Source organism: Sinohyriopsis cumingii, chromosome 12, assembly GCF_028554795.1.
Source record: "Sinohyriopsis cumingii isolate HCF-2022 chromosome 12, ASM2855479v2, whole genome shotgun sequence".
Taxonomy (NCBI): Eukaryota; Metazoa; Mollusca; class Bivalvia; order Unionida; family Unionidae; genus Sinohyriopsis; species Sinohyriopsis cumingii.
This window is the reverse complement of record NC_142972.1, coordinates 7,819,301-7,846,366: the sequence shown is the minus strand read 5'-3', so window position 1 is coordinate 7,846,366 and position 27,066 is coordinate 7,819,301. Positions and strand designations below refer to the sequence as shown.

The following is a 27,066-nucleotide window of genomic DNA, read 5'->3' as shown; positions in this document are numbered from 1 at the left end:
GACAGGTTAAAGGACCAAATCCATATCAGTGAGTATTGTGTTTTAGACAGGTTAAAGGACCAAATCCATATGAGTATTGTGTTTTAGACAGGTTAATTAGTTAACGAGGCATGGATGAAACTGAGAATTGTATGCTGCCCACTTCCTGAAGCAGTGTATAATAATAAGATTCTAAATGGAATGGATTTTCAAGCAACTGTTACATCTGGAAGGTTGGATGTGGAAATTCTGCAAATTGATAAACACTTTGCCAGCAAAATCACCTGATAGTAACGTGGGTTATAAGAATTACTGTCAAAAAGTATCTATGTACCAAACAGATCAAGCACTATATACCAAACAGATGTTTAATTTACAAGTGAACGGTTCTTTTACTGCTTTAATTACTGTAAAATGAGAACCATTTGTAGAAGATTTAATTCGTTTACCTGATAGATAACAAATAAGCATGAAACTGGATCTAATACAATTTTTATCCACATGAAATTGTCTGTTTACCTACACAAATATTCATTATTTTACATAATCTTTATATAATGAACAGTTTGTTGTAGAGATTATTTCAACTTGCTATATCTGAAAACTTAAATCATACCTACGTAAATAAGAACCTTTAAACTAATAGTACATCTTTTTGACATGTGATTGGCAGAAGCACTAGGAGGAACTTTCAGGAATGTCTATGCCATATTTTTTGTAAACCAGAACTAAAATGAATGTAGGTACTGGCAGCTGAGCCAGCTAACTGTATTAAAAGATGAATTCCATATATCCAAATAAAACAAAATCATCTTTACTACAACCAGCTAACTGTATTAAAAGATGAATTCCATATATCCAAATAAAACAAAATCATCTTTACTAAAACCAGCTAACTGTATTAAAAGATGAATTCCATATATCCAAATAAAACAAAATCATCTTTACTACAACCAGCTAACTGTATTAAAAGATGAATTCCATATACAGTAATACCTCGAACATTCGTGAGGTTAGGTTCCAGAACCAGTCGCGGATCAGGAGGAATCGCGAATGTTTGGTACGAGTCACTAAAAATGCTAATAAATGCTTATTTCTAGGGTTTAAACCCTAAATATGACCCAAATCATGCTCCCAAAGCACTTTAATTTCATTTAAAAGTTAGCTTAATACATTACCCTTAAAAAGAGAAATAAATGGTTGACGTAAAAATAGAGTACAGTATCGCCTAATGGGTATTTGCCACACTAGCGCATTTACAGTACGGTACATGTATACATGTACTAATATTACCCCTATACTAATTCATTGGCTGCCGTTTTCTTTTGCACTCACAGTAAGGTAAAACCAAGTAACGAATGGGAATGTAAACTTAATGACTGACGTTCTCTTTGTCATTGTCAGGAAGGTAAACTAGGTAAACTTCATATGTCACAGAAGTCATATAACGAAGGTACAATTCAATAAAATAAAGAAAACATGTACGTAGAGGGTACCAATGAAAATTTCGCGAATCCGTGAATTCGCGAATCCAGAAACGCGAATGCACGAGGTATTACTGTATCCAAATAAAACAAAATCATCTTTACTGCAATATTTGGAAAACACATATGCCCATGTCCTCCCAATTTGTCCCACCCACTTTCAAAAACTATGCCCCTATGGTAGAGTCCCTGGGGTAAGAAATGCTCGTACCAATTTTACAGGCAGATCTCTATGCTTAGTAGAATATGGATACAGAGTGGCAATAAGAATGTAGACAACAATGACCCATGGGGTAGATATGGACCCATGGGCTAAGTCACTTGGGGTAGATATGGACCCAAGGGTCAATGTTGGTTGCATGCAGTTTCTCTGGAACTAAAAAGTAATTTGCAAGATTGTTTATAATAAAATACAAAGATCTGCTTAGTTATTGGGAGTTCAGATAAAAAGATTATACTCAATACCTGTTATAAAAACAATATGATGTGTAAGAATATATTGTTCAATCAAGTCCAGACCCATTGTTACATGTACCCCTGATTTTGACTGTCAGTATTTTCACCCCCATCAGTCAATATTTTCAGCCCCACAAATCAGTATTTTCAGAAGTCTTTCAGTATTTTTAATCACTGCATTTTTTGATGTATTGAAGCCATCAAGGTCAACCATGAAACTGTGACCACTTCTAACTACATGTACATCTTTTAACAAAATATTAGGAAAACTGCAGGAAAATATACTTAATTTCTTATAAATAGGTAGGAATATTTATTTTACCTTTTAAATGCCCAATGACATTCATACAGCTCAGTTTAATTAAGAATAAATGTTCTTAACGAAGTCAGAAATCATAACACATACCTGCATCGCAGCACCCACCAATGAAAATAAAAAATGCATAGCCAGTTTGTAAAGTTGAACATAAAAATATTAGTTACAGAAACTGATGCATAATATTATATGATATGGAATAAACGTTTTTAGAAAGATTGAAGGTTGTTGTTGTTGTTGTCATAGGGTTTAACATAATTTTTCAGCACAAGAGAGGCTATACATGGCAGCCAGGATAATGGAGGAAGAACCCGTGAAAACCCTGGAAAGACCACCGACCCACAAGAAGCTACTGGCAAGCTTTCTCACATACCAACATTGTCAAAACCTGAGACAGAGGTGAGATGGCAGTGATCCGTAACGATGAGCGCTTTAGACCATCTGCTGTGCATTTATTTCTGTTGTCTTTAGTATTGATACAATGTCTTTATTTCTCTTGACCACTGTTTGTAGTTTAACACAGCTCTCTGAATCACTGTGTCCACAATAATTTCTTCTACACACAAATATTCTGAATTGATAATTGTGCCAAATTATCACCCTTAAATGACTTCTGAAAGCATGGCCATAATGTGTGGCAGAAAACTTTTTTACCATTTTCTCCTGATTTGATCTCTTTGGCACCATTTTCTTATCCAAGCTGAAATGTACAAACCAGTACAAGGATCTCCTCAGAAGTATTTGGTACCTTCCAATGGCATGAAGGTAAAAAAACACATCAGAGAAACACCAGGTGCAATGGATCTCACTAAAAAGAAGTGGTGGAACACACATTACCAGAACCAATATCAACCAAAATGATAGGATGAAACAAAACAAACTGAAAAAAATATGTATACTACTAAATGATGAATTGTATTTTCAGACCAACAACCATGTTCCATACTAAGTTTCTATTCCATACAAATATGGAGAAATATGGATGGGTAAATGTAATCAACTGGCAGTTACTCATACCATTATCTTGGGGACAAAACGAACCCCAACTTCTGCAAAATGTCCAAAAAGTATAATCCAAGTACAAAATGTCCAAAAAGTAGAATCCAAGTACAAAATGTCCAAAAAGTAGAATCCAAGTACAAAATGTCCAAAAAGTATAATCCAAGTACAAAATGTCCAAAAAGTAGAATCCAAGTACAAAATGTCCAAAAAGTAGAATCCAAGTACAAAATGTCCCAAAAAAGCAAAATCCAAGTACAATAGTGGTCTTATTGTCACTAGAAATGTCCTGATTCACAAAATAAAAGTTCATAATAAAATGGAAGTAAATTTATGTATTATTTAACTCCTCAAACCCATGTGCCATGTTTATTTGTCATGAGGATGTAGCCTGCTTCCAAGCCCTGTAATGTCACACCAAGTGGGTAATTATGCAATGTTACCAATAAATTAGACCTTCTACTCATGTAACATAAGATCTAAAGCAGACCTGTCCAAACCACACAGCAGATGAAAGTTTGCAAAGGACAAGTTTGAATTTTGGAGTAAAAAGTGGCCAGGCCACAAAAATATTGGGTCCAATAGGAAAGAAAAGTCCAATTTTCATCCTTTTGCCCATGCTGGGGATGAGGCTAATTAAGAAATAAGAAAAAACCCCACCTACAATACAACTCAAATGCACTTTTGGAACTCCACACATCACAATGGGGGAAAATACAAAATGCTCACAAATCATCACTGTACCTTGGCCGGATCACCAATGGCATCTCCACCATGGAGCAGCAGATCCGTATTACTGATTGAACAGCGCATCAGAAAAGAAGCATGGAAAGACCATGATGTCATGAGTGATTAGCAATCAAATACCATTTCAGCAATCAGTGAACTTTGTTTTGATCATATATATATGGACAATAGAAATTGATTTAAAAAGTCTTGTATATTTCATACATCTATAAAACTTGTGCACCGACTTGACAAGTGGTCACCTTATAGAGTTTCTCTTGAAAAGTACAAATTTTTCCTTGTGTTTAAAGATGAAAAGTAATCCTCTGAAGTACGGACAATTCCAGATAGTGGCTGTGTCTGTTTAAAAACACAAACAACAAAAGAGAAAACACTGAATTTACACTTAAATGCAAACCACGTGTTTAGTCATTAAGCAATAGTGGCCCAGTTATGAGACTGAATATACACATGTATGTGTACACACCCCTATCAACTAGTTCAATTCTGAATGCACATGTGCTGTAATGGACTGACCATTTAATTTTATAGGGCTAAATAATTATTTCCAAATGTGGTAGCTTTTATTATTTCATTCTTCACAAGATAATTTTGTTTCAAGTAAAGCGAAAAATGGCATAGTGTCTTTTTTCATACCACAAATCAGAATAAGGTAATAGCTTTCAATTTATCCCTCCTTCTTTTAGAAACTTAAATGGTCACTCCCTAATAAAGACTTGGCTTTAGTAGATGTCCAGCAGAAATCAAGGCAGTGACCATTGCAAACTCTGCTATAAAATATCAGCATCAGAAGATGTCATTTTCAACTTGGGAAAGGTCCGTTTCTACCATACAAATGACTGTCTTTCACATAATACATGTAGCTCAAATTATGGTACCAGTCATTAACAACATAAGTTTTACTGATTGAGATTTGAACAACTAGTCAACCAATGAATGAAGACCACCCATGGAAAGACTGAGGTGCCATGCATGATTTAGAACAACCAGTCAACCAATGAATCATGACCACCAATGGAAAGACTGAGGTGTGGTGCATGATTTAGAACAACCAGTCAACCAATGAATGATGACCACCCATGGAAAGACTGAGGTGCCATGCGTGATTTAGAACAACCAGTCAAACAACGAATGAAGACCACCCATGGAAAGACTTAGGTGCCATGCATGATTTAGAACAACCAGTCAACCAATGAATGAAGACCACCCATAGAAAGACCGAGGTGCCATGCGTGATTTAAAACAACCAGTAAAAAAATTCTTTTGCAGTATGTTTACTTTTATTTTATTTTTAAAAATCTCAACAAATTTATGCACTGACTTGATGAGCAGAACAGCGTATTTTTCTTCTCTTGAACACTACGTTTATCTTGCTGTTTAAGCATGAAAGGTAGTCCTCTAAGGGTTACACAATTAAATTCCAGTTGACAGCCACTTTTGTATATAAAAAATCCCCAAGAAAAGCAAGAATTTACAAACTATGTAACTGCCCAGTCATGAAACTGAACATCCATGCTTGTTCAATTTTAACTATACATGTACTCCAAAAGATTGACAATTTATTTACGGTGCCAGATTGTTCTTTCCTACCAGGATAATTTTGTTGTTTCATTCATCACAAGGTAATTTTATTTCAAATAAAAAGGAATGGCATGGTGTCATTTTTATAACACAAATTTCAAATTTAAATCACCCCTCTTTAATTCTGTAATTGGAAGTCAGAAGAAATAGTACAAGATATTACAGAGATGTTGTCAGGGCCCTCCACCCCCATCCCCTGCTAAAAAGAAATGAAAACACAAACATACAGTCACTTGTCACTAAACCAGTTTTATTCTTGCACATTTATTGGGTATTATGCATACAATGAGTAAACAGTTGGTGTTGTTGTATGGTTTAACGCCATTTTTTCAGCACAAGATAGGCTATACATGGCGGCCAGTATTAATGGTGGAGGAAGAACCCAGGAAATCCCCGCAAAGAACCACCGACCCTCGAGAAGCTACTGGCAAGCTTTCTCACATACCCACATTGGCCGAATCCGAATGAGTAAACAGACAAACAGACTTTGTTTTGGTATCCTTTCAAGGAAAGTTAGGGTCCTTCTTAAATTTATGGGGGAAAAAAGAAACGTTTGACCTGATCTGGTCCTGCTAATGCACAGTATAACTAACGGAACTTGTGCAACATTGTTTCACATCAGTCAAGTATGAAAGCGATTTTCTTGTAAAATGTATTACATCTATCATTTGTTATCATTCTTTTCATTGCTGGGAGAGTAATATTACTGAATTTCATATGATTGTAAACATAGTATACTGACTTAACAAGTAAATTACGTTAACCACAACAGAAATAAGGAAATGAATGTGTCTGTGCATTCTGATAATAATAATAATAAAGACTTTATTTAGAGAAGGTAACTCAGTTACAGAACTAATCTACCTTGAGGCCTTCTATCTTTATGTACAATATATACAGTGTGAAGTGGCAAATTTTATGTCGATCTAACAAGAATACATTAGTTGAGACCAGACAACCATTAATTAGATTTATTGAGACAGGCGCGTATCATATCGCCATACTACCGTGTACAGTAATGTCCTTTAGAGGGAGAATTTCGTTCCTAATTAAACATTTGTTTATACAGCAGCCAGGCGGACAATTTAGGACAAGGAAAACTTCATTTTCATGGTAAAGTTGTCACAATTGAGAGAACGCAGAAACTCTGTTACGTAAACTACCAGAGTCAAGTTGACCCTGACTTTGGCGCCTCTGGAAAAAGGTGGCAGAGATATTTGATTCTGATTGGTTACGTTAAATGAGAGGGCGTGTTCCAACACAAAATTTCATACGTTTTAATATCGCCCGCATCGAATTTTAATCAGTCTAAGCTTTTCCTACAAGTGGAAACCCAGAGGTTATGACTCAGGGAATTTGCAAGAAATTCTCGTTAAAAGGAACTGTTGTCCAAAAAGGGGACGATCGTCGAAAGGAACCGATGAACTAATTTACCGATTAGAGGGAGGAACGTTGAAAGCAAAGGGAGAAAATAGCTCCTGAGACGTATTATTATGGGATGAATGAGGGATGTTATTCTGAGACCTATACGGAGAAGCATAGAGAAGAGTGCAGTGAGACATATAATCCTGTGACGCAACCCTGCGACGTATTAATTTCTGAAGAAGTATTTTGAGAATATCCTGAGACGGGTGGTAGAAAGTATCATCCTGAGATCCAAGGGTCTGAACAGCGACAGAGGAAGCAAAAACAGACTGAGGACGAGCAGGTTATGAAATCGTACAAGACGTTGACTTCGATTGTTCACTTGATCCTATGATGAACTAAATCTATTAGTAAACAGACTGGCTATTTTATTTAAATCTATTTGCGTTTTCTTTGTATTTCGGAGAAAGTTAAATTTCTAAAAGCAGAGTGCATTCCTGATGTAATGAATTTTCAGTGTTTGTATGTAATTGATTAAATTGTTTGTTTACATGTACGGGGGCTCGTGTTGGTTTGTTCTATATACCTGCTCAGATCTCTATCTATTCCACCTATAAGTTTCACCACTTATATTTATATTTACTCGAACCGGGCAATAACACTGAGGGCGGTCAACCCCTAAATAATGAAAACCAAATACGGAGGGACATTCACTCCCCCCGTGTAACATACAGGATATACAACATGATGTGATGAATCTGGCTTGACACTAAATAATTAGGTAATTTTAAAATTCAAATTATCGAGCCTGGAACACATGCACAGTTATCTGTGAAGACAAACATATATAAAACAAAAAATATCATCCTGCATTGAAAATTCAACTGTGAAAATGATGTAAAATTACAGAAGAGCAGGCAGTATTTATTGTACTAGAATTGTTCAATTTTCTAAAGATTTCATCCATTTGAGACATTAATTATGAAAAGAAGAAATGCTAGAAGCCTGCCTTATGTCACTGGGAATGTTGTTCCATACCAGTGGACCAATATATTGAAAACATTTTTTTAAACAATTCCTTCTTTGGCCTTGGTATAATGTAATTTTTACTTCTTATGGACCTTAAATTTGATAAATATAGTATTGCGATTTTCTGTAAAATAAGATTCATTGCACTTAAATGTACTCGAAATAGATCCATCAGGAGTTTCTTAAGTTTCTGTTTGGTTTTAAGTGAAGAATTCCGTAATGTGCAGTAAAAAGCAGTAAATCAGTTTGAGATAAATGTAAAGACCAAACTTGGTATTACTGCTACTAATAGGTCTTTTATTTGTGTAAAGTCATTACATCATGTTAGAGAAATGTAAATTTAATAGCATGATGTAATCTGTCAGTGGGGGAGGATGAGGCACCAATCCCATGCCTTCCACTTAAATCAATTTTAGCTGCAAATCAGTATACCAGATACAGAAATCAGCTTTTTACTACTGAAAGAAATTGGTTTGCATGTTTTTATTTTGTCTCAGTAGCCAAACACTCAAAAAGTCACAAACGGGAAACTGCACTGAAATAATTAAACATCTTAGACCTATATTATGATTAGGTTATGGATGCATCATTTCCATGTCACTGTTTAGTTTTTCTATCATCATAAAAAAAAAATTATTTTTATATTTTCCTTACAAGAATGAACAAATAATAGGACACATGTGGATACAACAACACAGAATGTCTAGAGTATGTTGAACATTTTCCACATTATTATTCATTTCAACAATACATCAAGGTCAGATTAATTATCAACAATTATCAAACTTCACTGTTAATGACAAGACCATAATTTCAGCTGAAAAATTACATAATACACCAAGTTATAACTGACACAATACACCAAGTTAGAAATTACACAACACACCAAGTTAGAAATTACACAACACACCAAGTTAGAAATTACACAATACACCAAGTTATAACTGACACAACACACCAAGTTATAACTGACACAATACACCAAGTTAGAAATTACACAACATACCAAGTTAGAAATTACACAATACACCAAGTTATAACTGACACAATACACCAAGTTAGAAATTACACAACACACCAAGTTATAACTGACACAATACACCAAGTTAGAAATTACACAATACACCAAGTTATAACTGACACAATACACCAAGTTAGAAATTACACAATGCACCAAGTTAGAAATTACACAACACACCAAGTTAGAAATTACACAATACACCAAGTTAGAAATTACACAATACACCAAGTTAGAAATTACACAATACACCAAGTTAGAAATTACACAATACACCATCCTATTCTGATGGTAAAATTTTATAACATTCTTTACAATGATCAATGTCTTTATATCTACAAAACATCCAGTGGGTCAGTGGTTCTTTCCGGGGTTTTCCCCGGGTTCTTCCTCCACCATTAATACCGGCCACCATGCATAGCATATCGTGTGCTGAAAAATGGCATTAAACCCCACAACAAAAACAAAACATGAGCTCAAGCCAATTCTTTTATAAGGGAGCGTCCACTGAAGTTTCCAAAGGGTTATGTTATTTGAAACAAATTTAACTTGCAATACAAAAAATTATCCCAGTCAGAAAAAATAAATTTAATACAGTATAAAAGCAGCCAGAATTGAACTTGGTGGAGAGGTTTTTTCCTCTTCACTCTCTCTCTACTATCACCGCAATGTGTAGGGTTCCAAGAATATACTTGAGCTAGTCTGTAAGCATGTGGCTAAATGAAACTATTTCAGAAACACGTGTTTTGATGCACTCAGATTTAACCACCAAAATGTTCAGGTGAAAATGACAAGAACCTCCAGGGTCAACTACTTAACCAATTTAAACACAATGTCCTTTAACTCATTAACCCTGCATTTACGCATCAGGAGGTAGTAGCCTACTTCCGAGCTTTCTAGCATCAAGGTCATGTAAGATACACTAAAGTGCGAATGCCCCCATCTGTGTTAACACATTAACCCCTAGCGACGACTTAACGGGGCAGGAGGTAGTAGCCTACTGCCGAGCTCTGTAGCGTCATGGTCATGCATGGATACACTAAAGTGGTTGGTATTATAGAAAGGCAGATGTAGCCCTACAATGATACCAAATAATCTGGTACGTTCTAGTTGCTCTACAAAATACAGAGAAAATCCTAATTTTTTGGACCTGCTTTTTTCAACCAGAAATTCGTCTGTGTTTGGAATCCGATTTTGTGTCTGGATTTTAGACTGTTTGGCCTCAGATCTTAGGCAGACTGGTCTGAAATGCACACAGACAGGTGAACCTTTGCAAGAAAGAAGGATAAGATGGGCATTTGGAATGAGTGGTCTCGATACAAAAATGATGGGTCTATTAAGCCAAAAAAATGAAAAAAACTCCAACTTTTACCCTTGTGCTCATGCGCAAGTGAAATAGCCAATGAAAAACGATGTTTCTAACAAAAGTAGGCATTTGGAAGTCGATGTTTAGGATGTATTCAGAAATAGCCCACAAAATGTGTTTCTTGTGAAGTATTCTAAGAACACAATACGTGTAAACAATCTCTGAATTTCATATCATTATCATTTTCATTTGACCTATTTTACTTGTCATGTATATTTAATTTGCACTGTTAGTCTTTTCTTAATTATAATCTGTGGTTTATGTAAAATTGTATCTTGTGGCTGACCTTGTCCGAAATCATGCTCAATGTCTACCTGACCAAAATCCTTTTTTTTAATTCTGTAAACAACTAATACACAGCCAATATTTTCTAACATATATTTATTTTGATCTGAATCAAGGACAGTGTGTTTACCACAACCTATGTTATAATTTTAGTAAGAGATTTTATTTTGTAAACATTTGGAATCTTCTGGAATGAAATTTTCAATTAGGTACTAGGTTTTTTTTAGAAATACGAATTGTGATCTAGGTCAGGTGGAAAATTACTTATTTGTGTAACAACATCTGTTCAGAATCAAGTTTTATTGCTGAGCAGTATTTTGATGGGGTGAAATTATTTATTATTCTGTGGAAACAGAAAGTGCTGTAGAATATTCGTGGAGGAAGACAAAACTGGGAATTAGTGAATTCAAACAAGGAAAACTTGGATAATATTACTGTTGGCACATCTATTACAATTCAGAACATTGGTACACCAGAGACTACCTGCCACTACAGGCATACCAACACCTTCAGCATCACAATTATTTGCAATACCACTAAAAATGTCCATCTCAGTGTGCTCAGTGACTTTCCGAATTTTACCAAACATCAAGGACGTCAAGCTCCCGAGTTCATGTATCCTTTAACTTCAATAATTTGATGTGATGTTTACAATAATCAAGTTTACAAATGATGTCATCAGATGATATGTACAACTAGGATTCTGGTTACAGACCAGAATCATTGTTACCCCATGTGGTAGATAAGGAATCTTAACTTACTATGACTGGTCATTCTTAAAAGAATAAATAGATTAGAAGAACCAATAATATAACCGATTTTTAAGGCTGCGTATATCATCAATGCAAATTCAATATTAGAAAGCAGAATGAACTAAATACTTCAAATTGAACTCAAAACTACATTCAATCGTGAAATAAGCCACATTAACCCATTTTTCTTAAGACTACTATCTTGAAGTCTTAATGCTATAAACTCTAGGGTGGCACTCACCTGAAATAAAAGCTTTTCCAAATAGACCTGTTCAAGACAACCTGCAGTAAAATCCCAGAAAAGATCATTAGGAACCTAGTACAAAGTTGTCTGGTAAACCATGTTTCCCCGATGTGGTCAATTTCACCTAGGATTGATGTCTTCTTCTGGACTATTTGAAAGGCATTGATAACTGAGGTTTTACACTGAATGCATTCTTGCAACAGCTAAGAACAGAACTAATGAATGGTCCAACACGTCAAGTAGGTATATCCAACCAACTATTTTAAACAAATACTTCACTAATTATCACAAGTCTCTTGAAAGGACTAATGCTCAAATGGGCAAAAAGAATTTCTAGGAATGTCAGTTTAGCATCATTTTCATTTAAGACAAAGTGTACATTGATAAAGTCTTTTGACAAAAGCCCTACATATTTATGATCAACCATTCATAGGAAATAGCAAACGGATTTTTAAGACAGTCATCATAGCAGCCATATTTGATATTTGACTGGAACCATTTTCAATTAGGACCAACATAGTATCATAAAGCGTTGATTGTTGAAAAACACACATTCAGGGTCACATCAGCCCACCACCCCTAACCTAAAAAAGAAACAACACACACATGCAAACGTTGTCAATCGAAATTTGACCAATTTATTCTAGCATGTTTACTGGGTAATATGCACACTCTGAGTAACATAGACTTTCATTTGATACAGCCATCCACTTGGGGATCAGCAGAGACAACAATGTTTTCAAGATGTGACTTTCCATTCTGGAGTAGTAATAACAAGATTTTTGAGATAGCAGCTGTGGTGAAAATACTATATGTCAGGATGGAACCATATGCATTTAAGACTAACTGGACATCAGAAAAAGGCCCCTTTTTAAAACCTCAATATGACTGTTCAAGCAGAGATGTCATAACCAAAGTATTTTTAAGATAGCAGCCTTTTTATTTAGGCCAACCTTGACATCATTTTTATTCAGGTCAACCTCGACATCATTTTTATTTAGGCCAACCTTGACATCACTTTTATTTGGGCCAACCTTGACATCACTTTTATCAAAGGCCAACCTCGACATCACTTTTATTTGGGCCGACCTCGACATCACTTTTATTTAGGCCAACCTCAACATCATTTTAAGTCATTTAGTCACCATTTTCATTTAGGACCAAACAGATATCTTAAGAAATCATGAAGCAAAAACCCCATGCAGATATGACCATCCATTCTAGAGAATAAGCGATAAAAAGATTTTCAAGATGTGTGAGCAGCACCATTTTATTCAGCACCAATTAGACCTTGGGATGAATGTGTGTACAAAAAGTTTCACTCCTCTAAAAATTTAACCATAGTTAAATATGTTGCTGAGCTTCAGACTCGTAACCCTGGTGGATTAGCTGCCTTGCTGTGTCCTTATGAAAAGCACTTCATTCCCATTTAGTTGCCACAATATAGCCAAGTGTGTGTTAAAAGTGTCATGAAAACCAACAAACCAAACCTATGTAAAGCCTGTTTGTCAAGTTTTGTTTGGTTTCAAGTTTTTTGCAAACACCCTGCCATGGTAGTTAGTCAGGCTGATCTGATTGTAGATTTCTTGCCAACATCCTACCATGGTAGTTAGTCAGGCTGATCTGATTGTAGATTTCTTGCCAACACCTTACCATGGTAGCTAGTCAGGATGATCTAACTAGATTTCTTGCCAACACCCTACCATGGTAGTTACGTTGATCTGATTGTGGATTTCTTGCCAACACCCTACCATGGTAGCTAGTCAGGCTGATCTGACTAGATTTCTTGCCAACACCCTACCACTGTAACCAACCCAAGCTGATCTAATTGTAGATTTCCTGCCAACACCCATTCTGTCATGAATTCACAACACTAAAGACTGATTCGCCATAGCCAGGTCTAAATATTAAATCAATAAACTGCCATAGCCAGAACTAAAAATCAGATGACTGAAGAGGAAAATCATGCCAAAAATACTGGGATAATTTGCAAATATTACTAATTGAATACCACATTATTAAGTACTTGAATACAGAAGTTAGCCAATGTTAAAATCCTAATGCACTGAAATAAGAATTTTAAACATCCAACAATACTTTTCTTTACTGCATACATCATCTTTGTCATGTATCCTTTTTGCAGATCTTGGGAATAGGTAAATTCACTGTGCATAATATAGCTACGATCGTAATGAAGTGCCATTAAACCCTGCACATGCATATGTATATACATATCATATCCAATTCATTCTACTGTTCTCTCACACAAAATGAAAGAATGGGGGTATAGGTAAAATGTAAGTATGTTTTTTTTAAATAGGTATTTATATAAAAGATACATGGATGACAAGGATATCTGTGTATGAAAAACAGGTAGTATGTACTGTGCATGCAATATCTGCAGACAAGCAAAGCAAAAAGTAGCTGTGGATTGGTAATATTGGCAATAAGAACCTTTTTTGTTAAGTAACTGAATCAACATGTCTTGGAGCGATCTATGCAGGATTGCCAGGGAGTAACGGAATGGCCGAGAGACGAGATTTACCCACCAACCAACCAGATAATATACCAGGTGACTTCCCTTACAAATCCACAGGGTATCTCACCTAAAGGGTCTATAACCATCTTTAGCACACCCTAGAGGTTCCTCGAAAATGCAAAACCTGCCAGAACTAGTGACTGTACCACATGCCTGTAATGTTGAACAAATTTTTTCTGTAATCACCTGAGTATATGACAAACAGCACAGACACAGACTGGCTAGTGAATCATAAAGTCTACGTCTACAATTTTCCAAGTAGCTATGTTGTCCCATCAGCCCCAGCAAGTACCCGACGACATCCAGACCTTGCACACCTACCATAATATAAATTCCATCAATTAGAATACCAGTTTCTGATTCCATCAGCCTCATCCAGGAATAGATGCATGCTCAAGTTCAGAATTCCTTTTCATTATTGAGTCTGTAGTCATTAAGCAGGAAACACAATCTCTACCATGTACAAGTCCAAACTATGTATAGCAAAGCACCCATCTGAAAGCTTCCAGGCAATGCTTCATTTAATGGCTTTGAAACTAAAATTTTAATTCAAAGTCGATATCTACATGCCAACTTCCAAAGAACCAGAGAACCAGTCTGGGTCAAAAGACATGGCATGTCCCTGGGCAACTACTCCAACTGCATCAGAATAATATAACCCACTGTTATTACCCACTGTTATTATAGGGCTAAATTTAGTTATTTCAGGTGCTATGGTATTTATTTGAGTTTTAGAAGAGAAGACATATTTGCGTATAAATTTTCTAAATTCTCTCCATAAATTTAATAATAGTATGTCTGTGATACAGTCACTGTTAAATTTAGCGGCTGAGATTTGGAATGAATGCAATGTTATCAGCAGCTATTCAAATGGTGTCAAATTAAAGTGCTGAGAAATTGAAACAAAGGAGTCAGTATGATGGTTGGATTATGTGTATGTAAAGCTAATTAAAATCAATTATAGCAAGTTTGCCTTAATACTTAAATATTAAAATTAGCGACCAGTTGAAGGGAAATTTGAATCAATTTTAGTAGGTATAAAGTGCTTAAAATAGAGTTGAGTAGTTATAGTTTAATTTTGAATTAGTTTGCTCAAATGGATAAATTTTACTAGTAATTTCCTACTCAAGATAATATATTTGGAAATTCTAACATACAGTATCAGTGGGAAAAGGGTGTGTATGGAGAGTATTAATATGGCCTTATTTTGAATTACATAATTTAGATTCTGTGCATTTTGATATTTAGATCAGAGTTAGATAAAGAGTCTGCACCTAACACAATTAGACCAGAAGTTTAGTTCTGCAATAGGTCTTCAGGGAATGTTCTCTCTGAAGTCTGCAATGATTGTTTAAAAAGCCAGGTCAAACATAGTGCAGTGAGTAGCATGATGAACTTCGAGCTATCAGAGTTCCATTAAAATTATAATACAGGTTCCAAAAGACTGGCTAGCACAGTACCAACATGACACAAAGAGCTCACAAGTGTCACTGCTGAACTACCCGAGCCATAATGGAACCATTAATTAACAACTTAAAGAATTTGATCTCTAATAGCCAGTCCAACAAAAAAAACAAAAGGATAATTTACAAAACAAATAGCACACACATATAGCAAACACCAGACAAAACTGATCCCTGGCAAGGTTCACTCTTTGTATTAAAACTCCAAGACCAGCCAGAGTCAAGGAGATTCTTGACACTAGCATAGGGCAGTGTATAAACCCTAGATCAAAATTAATAAATCGAAATTCTAATACAAACAAAATTTACACAATGGGGGAACTTTCTACACTAGGAGTCCCTTCTATGATGCAAGTCTGAGAGGGACGATACCAATAAACATTAAATGTAGAAAAGATGATACCCTCTTGCTTGTGACTAATTCCCCATAGCACAGTTACAGCAAATGGGCACTACAACAGTGTGCCCATGCACAGTTAAACATCAGGCAAACAAAAACATCTACAAGTAAGATGTACAGATGAAGTGAATCAATACCTAACGATTGCACCTATACCATCAACACTCTAAATTGTGAGCTAAAAGCACAAGAGTTTATTGGGATGTTTGCTGACAATTTTTGCATCAAAATATTAAAGGTGGTTTTTTTTCCCCCACTACATACGTGTTTGACCATTATTCCAAGACCAGTGTTGTAGCAGAACAAAATTATAAATCATGCCCACATATTCCATAAACTTGACAGATAAAAATTCCTATCATTTTCAGAGTTAGAGAGTGCCAGTACCTTCTAGTGAAAAATGGGTTTCAAGGTCCATAAACAAAAGCATTTTAGGCAACAAATGATGCAAATTTCAAAATGTCCAACACAATGATGTGTAAATGTGACATAGGATGAATCTGCCAAAATAGAATTGGCTCTGCACAGGACTATGCAAAAGTTCTGTGTAAGAATGGCATCTGATCAGCTTCCATAAAGTAGAACTAAGGAAGTACACACTGGCAGATGCTAAACATGTTAATCCAAGAAAATGAGAACTGATAACCAAGGTTAATCAGAGACATCCATCATCAACAGCAATAGTGACAGTAAATACAAGGAATCTATTAAAGATGCTGATGATAACAGCTGGTAATTATGTATCTCCTCTGCTGATAGGTATAGCCTGATATAAACAATATAGGTTGTTATAGTCCATGCAAGTCAAATCTGGGTGGAATGAAGATTTTATTGGTACATAAGTATATAGCTATGATATCACCTGTCTGAACAGACCATGTTCTCAATGCAAATATTTATTTTTTGATTATATAGTTTTGTCACTAGAGACCATTATTTTTTGTCTAAAGTGGTGGTTTTTCTACTGTGTGTGTGTTTGTGTGTGCGTGTGTGTGTGCGTGCATATGTGTGTGTTTGTGACCCCAATGTAGCACACTCCATTAAAACAATTCAGATATAACACGATTGTGGTTTGGCTCCCAAATTATTTTATATTTTTTCTAAGTACAAGAAATAAATGTATGAATAGTTTATTATCATTTTGGGAAGAGATCGCATATGAATTTGAATAACATGATCATGGCTTGGCTCCTGAGAATTTGAATAACGTGATCATGGCTTGGCTTCTGAGAATTTGAATATTTGTTCATGAAAAAATATTTTTGTTTCAAAGCATGAAAACTAATGTGTTAAAAGTTACTTATCATTTTGTGGAAGAGATTGTGCATGAATTCAGATATACTATGATCACAGCATGGTTCATGAGATTTTACAATCACCAATTTCTTGAAGAAGTGTAAACTTCTGTGCCAAAATAAACTTAGCTTAGTTTTGAAAGAAAGTCAGCTGATTACTCTTATTATTACTGTACTATGCTGGCAAGTCTTTTCCATTTTTCTTCAATGCATTCTGTAAATTTTTTGCTCAAATGAAAGAAAAGATTCTCACCACATCCATAAATCAATAATTTCAACTACTAATCATCAAAGTTAATCTAAGGTTGTTCAAATTATGGGGCAAGGATACATGTTTAAAAAAAGAAAGAAAAAGAAAAAGAGAAAGCCACTAACTTGCAGAACTTACTCTAACAGTTTACTCCCAAAATGGGTTCAAAGAGTTTACATGTACAGTGTACACACACCTGCCAATCACATGAAAATTTTAAGGTCAATACCTTTGAGCTTAATTGTGAATTTTCAGCAAGTACAAATGCTTTTTCAGTCTAAATACAGGTTTCATTTAGAAACTCTATGTCTGAATTATGCCTTTTAGCGCTGGCCAGAAATCAGACCCTCTGTATGCATCTAGTAAACATGAATGTTGCAGAAAAACACTTGTTTAATAAGTTTGAGTGAAAGTATTAGCAAGAAATTAAATGTCAGGATTCAAATGGACCAAGCAAATGATTTTTATTATAGAAATGATGCCTTTTTATGCACATTTTTTATATGGATAAAAATAGATTTGACTGGCGAGTACATGTATTTCACTATTATGCTTACGTTGCAGATTTTGTATGCATAAAAAAAATATAATAAATATGTAATAACTATTTTAAGTGCTTCTTGTTTAATCTTAACAAGCTGACAACCATGTTAACAAGTCCATAGTACTGCACCCTTGTGTATCCCCTAATTTGTTTGGTGTTTTCCAAAAGGAGTAACGTATCACTCTCCAGCTAAATGAACTGGTTGTTATAACACAGTTCAGTACATAGCATGGTCCCAACAATCATGTTATAGTGGGGGTCACACTGCGTGTGTGTGTGTGTGTGTCTATATATATATATATATATATATATATATATATATATATATATATATATATATATATATATATATATATATATATATATAGACACACACACACATCCAAACATAGAGAGAGATGATGTATGGGTGCATGTGTGAGCTTAAATAAATATCTGAACATTCAAATTAAAATACTTCTTTTGCAAATATTTGAAATGAAACTGGCATTTAAATATACAATATTTAACCAGCGAGTTTAGCAGCATTTTATAAAGAAACAAGGCAGAGTGTAAATTATACAATGCTTAATTAATTTGTTTACAGGGGAACACCTGCTAAATCACTTCAATTTTATAGTCATTATAATCTTTAAAAAAAAACGTGCTGTATGACATGCTGATGAAGATTGTGGGTATAGAAAAATATATCCAAGTCAACAAAAACTTAACTATGAATCAACAAGAGCTCAGAAAAATTTCTGAACTGTTGTTGGACATATCAAGAGCAGTTGAAGGGAATCCAGCAAACCATTACCATTTTTCACCCTTGAACATGTTAAATTACTAAGTTAACGCCAACTGCACTGGTCTTGTTGTTTTAACATTTTCAATTCATTACACAGCTATGGATTACCATAATGTTGAACATGGGACACTCTCCTTTTCTTTATTTTCTTAAAAGTCAGTAATGCATGTAAGCTTCATATACAAAAAATGTATGTGGGTCATTTGCCACAACTTTGGAATTGGATCATTTTAGTTGAATAGACTGAGAGTGGAATAGGAGCTGTATAGATTGATATTGGAATAGGAGCTGTATACATTGAGATTGGAATAGATCATTAAAGCTGTACAGATTGAGATTGGAACAGATCATTTAAGCTGTAGAGATTGAGAGTGGAATAGGATCATTTAAGCTGTATTGATTGAGACTGGAATAGATAATTTAAGCTGTAGAGATTGAGATTGGAATATAATCATTTAAGCTGTAGAGACTGAAAGTGGAATAGATCATTTAAGCTGTATATATTGAGAGTGGAATAGGATCATTTAAGCTGTAGAGATTGAGATTGGAATAGATCATTTAAGCTGTAAATATTGAGAGTAGAATAGGATCATTTAAGCTGTATAGATGAAGAGTGAAATAGGATCCTTTATGTTGTATGGACTGAAAGTGGAAAAGAATCATTGTTTGTTGTATAGATTTTGAATCTGCTGTTTCAATAAAGCCTGTGCTGTGCATTCGTACAAAGCTATAATTATCAGAAATATAGCACAACTGTGCAGAGATCTTTCACCTTTTCTTTCCTATGCCTTTTTCTGAAAAAGGACTTAACTCTGTTATGCATCACTCTGTACACATGAACTGAATGGTTCACTGTGTACCTAAGCAACCTTATTCCTGTGTCCTATTTATAAACTCAAAAATGATGCTGATGATTCTTAAAATCATAAAGGTTGATTATCTATGTATACTCAAATGTTTGGAAGTACTTTATGGGTCAAAATATTGTGTTTTTTTACAAGCACTAAAGCTGCCCTTGTAAAGTGTATCCCACAGGGGTGCAAGACTGAGTCAAAAATTTCTTAGGTGTCAAAACAAGGGCCAGACTGAGTAAAAAGCAAACTTTGTTATCAAAACTGTGGGTCAAATTGAATAAATGGAAACACAAGTTTTCTGGAATTTTGTATTTTGTCATATTATGCAGTAGTTCCTTAATTTCCCATGCCAAATTCCCAATTTCAATGTATTTCAAAGGCTTTGTTATAATATTCCTTTGTTACAATTGTTAATAGGTTAAAGCACTGATTTGCATGGATTTGTAATGATCTGTATGGATTTGTATGGTCTGCCTGAGAAAATCAGCTCAATTATAACATTTTAATCACTTGACATGTAGTCAGATAAACTATGGCGTGACGAAGACCAACAACCCAGTAGAAGAAATGTGTTTTGCGGAAAAACTGTACAGATGGGATTACAGGAAGAGACGGAGAATATTTAGCAGAAAGTACAAGGATACAGTGAAGCTACACGCTTCCATCCTATATAAAATGACTCACGTTGACAAAAGATACAGAAGGGCGTCTCAAAACTGCCTATGCTCGATTATTAATAATCTAGTTGACAACACAATTTTGAATCGATGTTTGCAGCAAACTTGAATCAGAGTGCTAGTTATACATTAATTAGAGACGAAGCTATTATTACAGTAAATTAACATGGAGAGCAAAAGTGCACTCATCGTTGTGACCTTGAATTAAGTGCATGACTACATACTCCGTTTCTAATATTAATATTGTCTAAGTCAGACTTTTAAACTCCAATTTAGTACACATTTCTTCATTTGCACTTTTTTCTGGCATTACATAAAGGACTGTTAAAACCACTAATGAACAGAAGTACTGAAGGGAACACGGTTGGCAGTAACTTTTTTTACATTGACTAGATCTATACTTTATATGTACATTTTACATTGACTAGACATAGATCTCAGAAATGCTTAATTACGCATATTTGGACACCAATTTTTGATCTGGGACATAGAAAATCACTGAGGCAGGAGTCCTCCATACGCATGTAATAGGTGTGCGGCAAAATTCAAAGACTTTCCAGTCCTGCTTCAGCCACCTGCTTTGTGGGAAAATGTGTTGATCAATTAGCTGTGCTGATATTTACAATGACAGAATTCAGTGACTGAAAGATCCCTTGATACATACATGTTGCCATTTTATAAGAGTACATAAAAAAGAACACGATGCAATAGGTGGGCGGCAATTTAAAAGGCTTTGACTGGCGGCTGGGTGGGAAAATGTACTGATATTTACAGTGATTGAATTCAGAGGCAGAAAGACCCAGAGATGTATGTGTGGTCATTCATAAAAGTACATCAAATAAACAACTTTAGCTTTTGTTATTGTGTTCATTTCCGAATGTAGTGGAATAAGCAGTGCACGTGACCTAAGAATCAAGACATGTTGAGACTAAGACAAAATGCCATTCGTAAGTGGGTGACAAGTCACCTATACATGTAAACTTCACCTTCTTCTGTTAGGAAAGCGAAAACGACTTCACCCTGTGATTATTTAAGAGGTACATTGACTAACCATACTATTTTTTTTTTTTAAATGCCCCTCGCTTTAGTTCGGTTAGTTCTAGTGTTGTAGCAAAATGTATTCATCAAGGCATCAGTAGCTAGGCCTAGTTTTTATATCAATTATGTTGACAAACTCTTGCCCATTCACAAGTATTATGTTTTGACAGCTGATTGACCATTAACCCTTTTCCAAGTAAGGTAGCAACTATCAATATCCTGCATGCTATCCTTTGATGATAAAACATACAAACTTGTGTTTTAAGATCAGAATCGGTTATCTGGATATATATTAACTGCCTCTTATACACTATTTTGTCATAAAATTAGTTTGAAACTAAGTGAACCAGTAGGCCTAACGGGAAATAATGGCGGACTTCACTAAGTCTGGGATGTACCAGTTTATTACATTATCTGTTTTCTTAAATCATCGGGCAAATATATTCAGAAAAAATATGCAAATCATTGAAACCAAATCCTAGGTATTATTTTATTAAAGATTTAACTTTAAAATGCAAATTAAGTAGGTCAGAAACGTATGGGACAATGTTATGTTGTGGAATTCGCGAGATGTACTTTAAGGTCTAAGCTGTTTTCTGACTTGACACGTATTTGTGAAAATACGGGAAAAAAAGATAGTCAGATACTATTTATTTGCCTAAAATTACTACAAGTACGTATACAAATAGATAAACCATAAGTTTGCAATCCTGTCAATGGACTGTTGTAATGAAGCTATATTATAGTGAGTGATTACATTACAAAAACCTCTCCATCTAAAAACAGATGCACTCATATCCGTGTTGATTCTGTAGGAAAGGGACTGCAACTTTTGATGGTGGACTCCTATTTTTTAACAAAACGGGAGTCCTGGACTCCTAGTTTTAAAATCCTAGCAAGACCTCTGCTAGATCTATACTTTATCTACAGTGCATCCAATAAATAATTTAGTTTCTGTTTACAAAATAACTTAAATGTTTGTTCTTGAAAAGAGAAAAATTATGGTTTGTTTAAATGTATGTAAAATAGTATTGATGTCCAGTATCAAAATATAATAAAATAAACAATAACTTTTGATTCTTCTTAATTATCATCTAAAGGGAAGAAATCAGACATTCTTGTTACCATTTTAGATGACTTTTAATACCTGTTAATCCGAAGATTATCCCAAATACCATGTAATCACCTCATGACGGTTTCACTCAAAAAACCACAAACTGTAAAACCTTTATTTGTTAAATTACGAAACTTGAGATAGAGATAATGTGTGTGTGTGTGTGTGTAACTTGGATTTTTAATGCAGCTTTAACAATTTTTCAGTCATATTGCTACAATGTCTGCAGTGTGTAGTGATGTCTATCACTGGAGCATCATGCCGCAGATATGTGGCTTGATGTCCCACCCAGTCATATTCTCCTGACACCAGGCTGACCAGTCCTAACACTAAGCTCTTAATGCTGAGCGCCAAGCGAGGCAGCTGTTAGTACCATTTTTGTAAGTCTTTGGTATGACTCAGCCGGGGATCGAACCCGCAACCTCCTGCATCTGAGGCGGACGCTCTAACCATTAGGACACCGGAGCAGTTGAGATAGAGATGATAATAATAATAATAATAATAATAATAAGCAAGGTGCATGGTTGTTATTTGTAGTTTTCTTATTCTAAGTGTGTATTAACTCCCATTGCAAAAATGACAAAATTCAAACCAACCAAATATCACATGAAATTCAATGGATGGATGGAAAAAGGAATCTAAATAGCTGCAATCAAGTTCAAAGGGATATGAATACATACTCTGTTCTTTCTGTGAAGCTAATTTTAAAATCTATTATGGTGGAAGAATGACATGTTCCATGCAGCAACCTCATCTCATAATCAACTGTGACAACAAAGATTTCCATGTTCACAGAACCTGCATCAAATGTGGATCAAGTTACACACACTGAAACACAATTTGTCAGCATTATACATGGTTCCCCCACTTTTCTAAATATAAATTTCCAGGTCTTTTCCAGTTTTTTTCCAGGATGAAATTAATTTTTTCAAGGTAAACATATGACCATTACTGAATGGAATTAAAGAACATTTTGGATTATAAAACATGCATTTTCCAAATCTGAAGATGTTTCTCTCTGAAGACTCTCCAAAACATCCAAGTCAGAAACGATAATCATGTACAAAACCACAAAACGAGTCACACAAAACAAATTTGACTATATTCCCATAAATTGGCATTTAAAGCCATTTCAATGTACAGAATACAAATTCTAACTTTACTGTGCTGACCTGCATTATGTTGCTACATGGAAACAACATAATGAGGGGGTCCCGAGTGGCCGAGTGGTCTAAAGCGCTCTTCGTTACAGATCACTGCCATCTCACCTCTGTCTGCGGCGGTTCGAGTCTAAGATTCAGCCAGTGCGGGTATGTAAGAAAGCTTGCCAGTAGCTTCTCGTGGGTTGGTGGTTCTTTCCGGGGTTTTCTCTGGTTCTTCCTCCACCATTAATACTGGCCGCCATGTATAGCCTATCATGTGCTGCAAAATGGCGTTAAACCCCACAACAACAACAACAACAACATAATAAGCATACATTATTTTGTTTCCTTTCAAACCTTTAATTCCAAAGAATTCTAGAGCAATATGTGTGCATGTTATACAAAGGAAACATTTCCTATCACAGTAGGAAAAAATAAAACAATAAATGCAAAGTTTTAGAATCTTATCTCGTAACGAAAAAAGTTTAACCCTGAAATTATGTGTGCCAATAAAATCTCAAACAAGATTTTTCAACCAACCTAAACTTCTTAAGATGATTTGGTTAAAAATTCCATCATTTAAAGATATTTACAAAAGGATTGATTTAAATTTTGACAAAAGATCATCAAAATTATATATTGTTGTATAAACAAGGACTGAATTTTCTGTAAAATCAACTTATCTTCTTGTAGTTCAATAAACCAGTCCCCAAACCTGTATTGATACATGGGCTATTATCGTTTCTTAATATATAATAAAAGGGACGACAATTTCCCATTTTTCCTGCATTCCATTTAAGATCTGAAACCAATGCTTCAAGCTACATGTCACTGTGTAATAATTTCGCACCAAGGTTCAGCTCTGAGAGTCAAAAAAAAAATTATCCGGATTTCCACCAATTATTCCAACCCCATTTTTCACATTTGGACATTTTGGATGGAGTGTGGGTTCAGAGCAATTACATATCAAATTTGGAATCTACCGCCACCGTAAGATAGCTTATCAGCAGGCCTAGCAAATTTAAGCTAGGTTATATTGACTTGTACCTGCATGAAATCAATAGGAAAATTATTATATCATTATGTCTTTAATCCAGTGACAGACTAGACAAAACTCAGCATAGATGAAACCAGACCCAGTACTCGCCATTTGCGTTAATAGTCACATTACTTCACAAATCTCAAGCATCGACATCTGAAGTCCAACAGGCATGTGATATCAACAACAAACTCCTTTTTAATGTTGTTGTATAAAATTTCAATTGTATTAAATGAAAGTCTGATACCTTTTGTAAAAACCAGAAAGAACATAATTCTCAACATATTTATTTCGAGAACAACTACAAGAAACTGGGCCAGTCTGATTCGTCATGCAGAGTAGTCTGGTTACCTACTTCGTATGCTCCCTATGTGAGAGCACATGTCAATGTGGTAATCATGTGATACAACAAAACTCTGAAGTTGGTCTCGAAATAAATAGAGAGAATTTTGTGCTCTTTCATTTTTGTATTTTTATTACAACCAGTTAACAGCTTTCATTTAATATGTTTTTCAACAATATTTAAAAATGACGGTTGTGAGATTATGTGTGCTCGTGCGACATGCTATCGAAATCACTAGTACCAGCTCAAAATTTCATCAACGCATTAGTTTCATCGTCTTTCAGCAGATTAAAGACAATCATTGTAATACTCTCGCAATTTCTAATAAAATAAATAATTTTCATATCGATTTCATGCAGGTATAACTCGATTTAACATTTAAGTTTGCTAGCCCATCCACTAAGGGGATATGCTTTAACGCCACCCTGCTGGCCGCTTGTGATGCTAGACTGGTTTTTATATCCATAATATAAAAAAATATGGATAGCAAGCTGTCTGTGAAACAAAAAGTCTACTAGATGACTCTAATCCACTGAGCATTTGGATTGTCTCAACAAATATATTTATGGCAAGCACCCAAATGATCCATACTTCAACCTCCTAATATGCTGGTTAGAAATCAATAAATTAAACTCACAATCAGTTCAGTTACAACTCAATTACATAATTGTTTCATGCGTCACGCTGGGGAGAAAAATTCCCAGGTTTATCCTGACTTTTGTCAATATTTGCAAAATTCAAGGACTTTTCATGGTTGGTGAAAAAATTATCATTTTCCCCGACTTTTTCCCCAATTTCCCAGTAGCGTGGGAACCCTGATTATAGGGGAACATAATCTCTCTGCTTTTAGCATTTCTTTTTTCAAGTCTAGTCAAAATAATGTTCCTGATTCAGAAATCACATGAAAGATCTCAAGCACATCAAAAAAACCTACTGCAATAACAAATATTTTATTGTTCTCAATAAAAATAAAAATCTTCATTGAATAATAATAATATCAATAATAATAATAACGTGACCATTTGTGGAACGCAACATGCAAACATGACTGGTAGGCAAAATATGGATTAAACACTGTTATGAACAACCACCACGCAAAAACTGATACAGCACCACTGACCTTGATTTAATCCTTTGAAAACATGAATGTAAACCAGTCACTAACTGCCATTGTAATTCATAATGCCTGGGATCAATGATGTCACTGTCTATAATGCTAACAAGTGATATTCATATTTGGACGCTACTGTCATTAGTAAAGAGTGATGATAGTAATGATAACAACAAAAGTGTCTGCAAATTAGAGTTAAAAAGGGTGTGATGATACGATGTATTTAGTTTTTTTGGAGAATCTTACTGACATTAAATCAACATTAGACCCAGACAATACCAGTCTTGAGCATTTCAGGCAGTAATCTGAATCCTCTGGTAGTCAGGAAACAATTTAAACTTCTGGGATGACTCTGTAGCCTTGTACTAATATTGCTATATTTTCCACTATGATGAAAATACAGGCTGAATCTAGAGGAAACCTGGATCCAATAATAGTACATTATCTCCTAAGTGCTAATATCAACAGGGCTGCCATCAATATAATCCAGTAACAGGGCTGCCATCAATATAATCCAGTAATGATACCCTAAGAATGCCTAAAACCACTTGTGAATGGCAACAAGTTACTGTGAAAGGACTGATTTGATGAGATGATGTTCATATTTTATTATTTTAAAAAACGTAAATTTGTTCAATGATTGTAATTTCTGTCCATTTGCATGCTAAAACTGGGTTGATGAAAATCTATACCAAATAGTGGAAATCACTGATCACTGGATCTCACATTATACGTTTGGTTACAAACTGTGGAGTTTTTGTTGTTGTTGTTGTTGTTGGGATTAACACCATTTTTCAGCACAAGATAGGTTTTACATGGTGGCCAGTATAATTGGTGGAGGAAGAACCC

The 27,066-nt window shown here is 34.9% G+C and overlaps 1 protein-coding gene and 1 long non-coding RNA gene across 9 annotated transcripts in view; one reads left to right on the top strand and one right to left on the bottom strand.

Annotated features, from left to right (window-relative positions):
- LOC149785970 (CUGBP Elav-like family member 2) overlaps positions 1-27,066 on the bottom strand; it is a 259,746-nt gene that overhangs the window by 171,180 nt on the left and 61,500 nt on the right. The window lies entirely within an intron of this gene.
- On the top strand, positions 10,998-21,286 carry LOC149785971 (uncharacterized). Its single transcript, XR_016425178.1, has 2 exons — positions 10,998-11,240; positions 20,279-21,286. It is a non-coding gene; the product is annotated as an uncharacterized LOC149785971 (long non-coding RNA).